The following is a 6,735-nucleotide window of genomic DNA, read 5'->3' as shown; positions in this document are numbered from 1 at the left end:
AGCGGAACTCATAAATGATTCACAACCCAAATGGTGCTAGCATTTTGGTGACCATAACCCTGGTTTGTTTAATCTCATAAAGTTACGAAATACAAAAAGAATAATTAGTTGGAATACTCTTGTTACAATTAATTAATTTACAAATTAAAATCTAAAACCCCCCTTTTTGGTTACGAACCTCTAATCAACAGTCTAATAACGATTACAACATTTAGTGAGCACATTATTCCCCGTGGTATTCAACACCTATCCTAGTTGGGTTCTATATTTGACAGCGACCGCTTACACTTTCTATCGCGAGTTGTAATTTGGGCGTATCAGGAAGGTGGCTTATCCTGGCCCCTAGCTAGGGATACATCTCATAGTTTTTCATAACCTATAAGTCATCCATAAATAGGAGTAGGATCTCTAGGATTAGTCTCGGGAACCGCTCTCATGTAGCAACAACACGTGCCCTAGCTATCTGCAAAAGAGTAAAGTCAAGGGAATACTTCTACAAACTAACTCCAACTCTTTGTATGATATATATGAAAGAAGTGATGAGCTCTTAAAAATGTCCCATAACCTCCCAATGATAGGAAATAGATGTCATGGTTATAATCCACAAGACTTTACCGGGCTTTTATTTTTGTACCAATAATACCGGTGTAACCTAGGCTCTGATACCAATTTGTCACAGCTAAATTTATGAGTCATGATGGTACCTACTAAATCTCACCAGTAGGTAAGACCAACCATAACTCATAGATAATGAAATGGGTTAATAGGTAGAAAATGCCCAATATATGCAAAATTTCAAGAACATAATTTATAAATAACAAAGGTTGTAGATAAAATAAACAATTAACACAAGATACCAATCCCACGACGTGGTAGTACCAATATAAGTGCATCTAATAGTATCAATAAAAATCAAAGTCTAGAATAGTCAATATATCTATGTCAAAACAAAAGATTGAAAATAAATATAAAGGGAAATGGGTGACTCAAACTCCAAGAGCTCACCTTATCTCTAAAAATCAGTCACCATAAGAATAATGATCAATGATAAGAGCTAGTACCTGAATCTACACCAAAAGGTACAGAAGTATAGTATGAGTACCAAAATAATTGGTACTCAGTAGACATCATCGGCCGACTAAGCTAAATTATGATGTAAGTATGATAAAATGCAAGATAACATAACTAAGTCAAGATACAAAAATAAACTGAATCATATTCAACACCACTATACATGATTAGTAAGTAGCCAGAATAATAACATAACATTATATAATATCACACAAGCAATCACAAACTATAAAATTAGCTCCCATACGCCAACTGGTGCAGAAAAGTAAAAAACTCATCACAACCTTCCATACTACTAGAGAGTAAACTCATGACAAAATAAGCAATCAATTGACATTATAACTAACCTTTACTGTTATTTCACTATCATTCAACAATTTACCCATATTCTATAATGTTACCATCATTAACAACCTTATCATCATTGTTCACTAATCATCATTTATTTTCTAATCATCACTTATTACCAACCCATTTAATTACTCAAGTAGATTTATATCATCCCATATTATAACTATTTTCTCATTTTTTTGACTTATACAAATTGCTACCTTTTAATCTCACATTTCAATATTGTTAATCATAGAAAGTATGCCATCATAGCATAGTATGTGTATTGATCTGAGCTAGATTATGCACCTCAGTATTGTTATCCTATCTTTTTTAGCCTAGTTTTGAGGATAACTTATGTGCTTAATTTGTTAATGATGAGCATCTAAGTGTTTAAGTATGTGATTACAATGTTAAAGGTGTCTTTCAAACAAGTTTGGAATCAAATTAGTCATTTATAGTTCATATGAGAAAACTAGTGTTACTAGCTTGAGCTAGGTGTTGTTCTAGTTGATCACGATGTATTCTAATGTGTATAATGAGTTCCTAATGGAGTGATTGTGTAATTATGTGTGTAAAAACATTCTTATAGTGTTTAATGAAAAATTGAATCAAGCCAAGAATCAAAACTAAGTGAAAGATCAAAAGGGGCAAAACTAGTATTCTTAGCTTAAGTTTTTAGTTTGTCATCATGGATGTTGTGATATTTTGAGCTCTAATATGTTGTGTTTAATGTTATAGGATGATTTTGAGTTGATTATGATAATATATGAAGGATATAGAAATTCAAATCATGTGGAAACAACACAAAAAGGCTTGGAATGGATCAACAAAAGCACAAGACACAACTTGACGAGAATAGGACGCCTGGGATGTCAAGACCGTGTCGCGGAGTTAGATGCAAAAAAATATCCCCACATTGCAGTGAGGGGTAATTTTCAAGTGTAAAAATCTATTATCTCACCATTATAAGTCGGGTTCATGGAGTTAGATGAGGAAAACTAGCCCCGCATTGCGGTGAGGTGCAAACTTTAGAAAATTGAGTCCCATTATAAAAGGAACTGGTTAAATCAATTAAAAACACCTTGGATGGCTTTGAAACTTGTAGAGGGGAAGTAAAAAACTTCAATTAGGAATTTTCTTCTTTTATTTTATCTTTTTAATGGATTTTATCATGACTATGTCCTTGAGTGGCTAAACTCCCCCTTTGCAGGGTTTAGGCCACGAACATGATTACTATTGCTTTGAATTTACTTGGTTTTGATTTCTAATCATATTTTATTGTTTCTTTTTATCCTTTTTATAACTATTTTAAGGATTATCTACCCTTACGATACATCCATTGTTGACTTTGTGAGCCCGGGAGGGGGAATAAGAAGATAAAACATGGAGATAGATAGAATAAGGTTCTTATTCTTTTATAAAATAAGGAATTTGAATTAGCGACTAGGATAGGGATATACCTAAAAGATTTATTTGGTTAACATGTAGGATGATATTTTCATGCATCTAATTGGATTATTATACCTTCCCCCAATGATGTAGTTGTAATGTCTAGTTAGGTAGACGATTAGAGGTTGGGTGACCATAATCATGAGATTAACCCTACAAATCAACAACCAAGACAAGCAATTTAATGAATAAGGTTCAATAGCATAGTATTATTGTTTGTAGTTCTTCAACCCTAGGTTTTCATCCATTTCTTGTCCAAACTCTTTACTTTTCTGTATTATTTTAGTTTACTTGTAGTTTACAAACTTTCAAAACTCTTTTGGTTACATTGAACCACTTTAATCTTAAAAGTTGAACCTGAATTAGATAGTTTTTGATACAAGTCTTTAAGGATCGATATTCAACTTTATTTAAGTCTACTGTATTACTTGACCACGTACACTTGCATGTGTGCTTGGGTGCAAAAAATTTTTTGGGCCATTGTCGGGGACTTGTAAGTTGGCAACTGTTTTTATTTTAGTTTAACTTTTAAGATTTCTTTGGTTCTTTACACTTGATCTTAGGATCGATTATGTCGGAAATAGGTTTATAGGCTAGAAAGCTGGCAAGGGATAGGGAATTGATTGAACCAAGCCTCGAACCCTGCAACGCTTCTATCAACAAAGGAGAGAAGAAATATTTCTCTCTTGTATCCCATAATTTATAGTGGAACAAGACAACCCTGCTCTGATGGCTAAAGCTCAACTAGTCCGCAGGATAATTCATGAAATGGAAATCCCACTTGCGATAAATTTGAACTACCCTTTCCAACAATGGGCTGCTGGTGGTAAATTTGAGTTGAAGCAGAACATGGTGCAACTTTTGATCAGTAGTGGACAGTTTGTGGGGCTTTGACATGAAGATCAACAAGTCCACCTGCAGAAATTTTTGGAGATCAGTGACATATTTATCCCTACAGGTGTTTCAACTAACTATGTTAGGCTGACACTTTTCCCCTTTTTATTATTAGGGGAAGCGAAGAAGTTGTTGAACACTGAGCCGACAAATTAAATCACAATCTGGGATAACAACTTGTAAATTCCTCATTTGATTAATTCCATCTGTCAGGACAGTGAAATTATGCAGTGAGATTGTGAGTTTTAAACAGACAGCAAAAGAGAACTTATATTATGCCTGGGAGAGATTCAAAGCTTTTCTTGAGGACTATCCGCATCATCAGCAGTCCAATGAGGTATTAACTCACACTTTTGTTAAAGCACTTGATCACAACACAAAAATTTTGCTAGATTCAACTGCAGATGGTCAAGCATTGGAATTAACGTATGATGAGCTATATACTTTATTGAACCAGATTGCACAAGGAAATCTTGAGTGGCATTCTGACTCAATAAATGCTACAAAGAAGGTTGTAGGAGTGTTGGAAGTGGATTAATTTACCGCTATAGCCTCTCAAATTATTGCATTACAAAATTAGTTAACAACTCAATTCAGTAATATGAAGTTGGGGGTTACACAGCCTGCAACAACCGTGAATGCGATTCAGCAGACAAGTACTTGGTGTATTGTTATTCTGTAGATTTATGTGCTGCCAATCCTAAGTTAGTGATGTTTGTGGGAAATATTCAAAGGTCTAATTATGGGAATGCCTACAGTCTAAATGGTAGACTCAGCCACCAAATCATTAATGGAACACCAAACAACAACAGTTTTAGCAACCACAGGCTCAAGAAAATTAGGCCACAGCAATATAGAAGAGATGTTGAAACAAATCTTAGTTCCTCAAGCAAAGTTGGTAGCTGATATAAAATCTAGCAAATGGATACAAGGAGCTTAGAGTTTAGATAGGCCAGTTAGCAGCAGTGTAAAATACAAGGCCTCAAGGTTGTTTTCCAAGTGATACTGAAAATCCTAAACAGGTAATTGAAATCACTTTGAGGAGTGGTAAAGAGATTAATGAAGAACCTCCAAAGAAAGCTAAGGAGGTAGATGCTAATTTGGTTCCTAAATAGGTTGATGACCAAAATGATAAAAATTTGAGGAAGTCTAAGTATTCAAAAACCAAAGTTGTTGAACAGGTGTAGGAGAGACCACCACTACCTTTCCCATAGAAGTATATAAAGTCAAAGGAGGAGGCCTTCTTCAAAAAGTTCTTTGACACATTCAGAGAGCTTCATACTAACAAAGTTAAGTTGTAGGATGTCAAGATAGTAGCACTCACTAAAGAGTGTAACTCTGTCGTAATGCAGAAGATGCCCAAAAATCTCAAAGACCCTAGAAAGTTCACTCTCCCCATTCAAATTGGGAATAGTGAGCTGGTCGACGCAGTTAAGTGGTGAAATCCAACAACATCCTTAATAGTAACCCCATTCTTCTTTGTAACTAATTGATTCACAAATATGGCATATCCAGGTATCTACTCCAACACCTCAAAAAGAGAGACGTTTAAGCTCAACTCTTTTAGTATCTCAATGAATCACTTAAAATACCCTTCTTCTCTCTTCTACTTCAGTCTTTGAGGAAAATATGGGGGTGCTCATGGAATTTATTTCACTTATGACTCAACAACCTGAACCTTACCTTTATCCTTGAAACATCATCATTACCACCTATTGCCTTTCTGAATCTACAATAGGTATCTCATCAACAACAACTTCCTCATGCCTTGGCATTTCTGCAGTAGGTAATAGGGGATCCACAGTAGACATACCACTCTATGTGGTAATAGCAAGAACATGATCATCATTTTCTTGGATTTTGAACAGTGTTACTTATAAGGGTACTTGGCTGCCTCTAATTCAGCGTTGTTGACATCTGCCCAAAATGGTGCTCCAACTGCTTGATAGCAGTGGCATGAGATCCAACCATCTGTGTCAACCCTAAAACTTCAGCCTTAATTTCCTTAAGGATGTTCTCCAAATTTTCCTGACCCTTGACCAACTTGGTCAGCATCGCCTCCATTTTAGATTCAATATCCCTACTGCCTGGTTAAACGTACCTATCTACCTTCTCTATGTAGTCATTGTTTTTTATCCTATTACTATCTCACTCCCTACTACAATCTTTGTATCTGTCATAATAGTTCCAACCTTATTTTCCTTGCCCTTGGGCTTAAAAACCTGCCAACTGACGATCCAGATATTTTGCTTCCTCCTCTAACTCTAACTCATAAGCTTTGGAAGTTGAACCCTCAGCTCCTATTATGTTCATATTCTCAGAACATACTACTACAAACTGCTTTGACAGTATCTCAAGATTAGTTCTCAGCAGCACAATTTCTTGCACCACTTAATCATCAGTTACTTTTTGGTCGTAGGAGTAACCAACAACATACGTTCTAGATCCTCTCTCAACCTCCCAAGTTTGCCACCCTCGATTAGTAAGAAAGATATGATATAGGATATATAAAGCTATTTCTAAATGTAGTCTCATAAAAGCTCCTCTAGAAACAGTGTATGCTATGGCTCTAGAACTGATGGTCAGTGCTCTGTAGAATATCTCCAATAATCTCATCCCTAAAATCCGATGGTTGGGAAGCATACTCAGCTTTTTCTTGAACCATAACCAAACCTCGTACATAGATTCTGACAGCAGCTACCTGAAATTATAAATCTCATTATTAAGCTACAACATCCTTGATGGAGAAAAGAACTTGTTCAATAATTGCCTACAAAACTCATTCCACGTAGTGATAGATCCTCTTGGAAGTTCCCCTAGCCAAAAAGATGTTTCTCCAGTAAGCGAGAAAGGGAACAAACTCAATCTAAAAGCCTCCTAATTTATCCCTGGATTTATATGCGAACTGAATCCCAATGAAATTTGCAAGGTGTATGTTTGCGTCATCTATAGGCAAATCCGCAAATACACCCTTCATATTTAAGAGTT

At 35.5% G+C, this 6,735-nt stretch overlaps 1 non-coding gene across 1 annotated transcript; it reads right to left on the bottom strand.

The window, feature by feature from the left end:
* Positions 1 to 3,967: 3,967 nt before the first annotated feature.
* On the bottom strand, positions 3,968 to 4,074 carry LOC124897425. Its single transcript, XR_007054145.1, has one exon. It is a non-coding gene; the product is annotated as a small nucleolar RNA R71 (small nucleolar RNA).
* Positions 4,075 to 6,735: the final 2,661 nt, after the last annotated feature.

The sequence above is a fragment of the Capsicum annuum genome, chromosome 3 (assembly GCF_002878395.1).
Source record: "Capsicum annuum cultivar UCD-10X-F1 chromosome 3, UCD10Xv1.1, whole genome shotgun sequence".
In the NCBI taxonomy this organism is placed as follows: Eukaryota; Viridiplantae; Streptophyta; class Magnoliopsida; order Solanales; family Solanaceae; genus Capsicum; species Capsicum annuum.
Note: the sequence above shows the minus strand (reverse complement) of the source record. Positions and strands in the feature narration are given on the sequence as shown.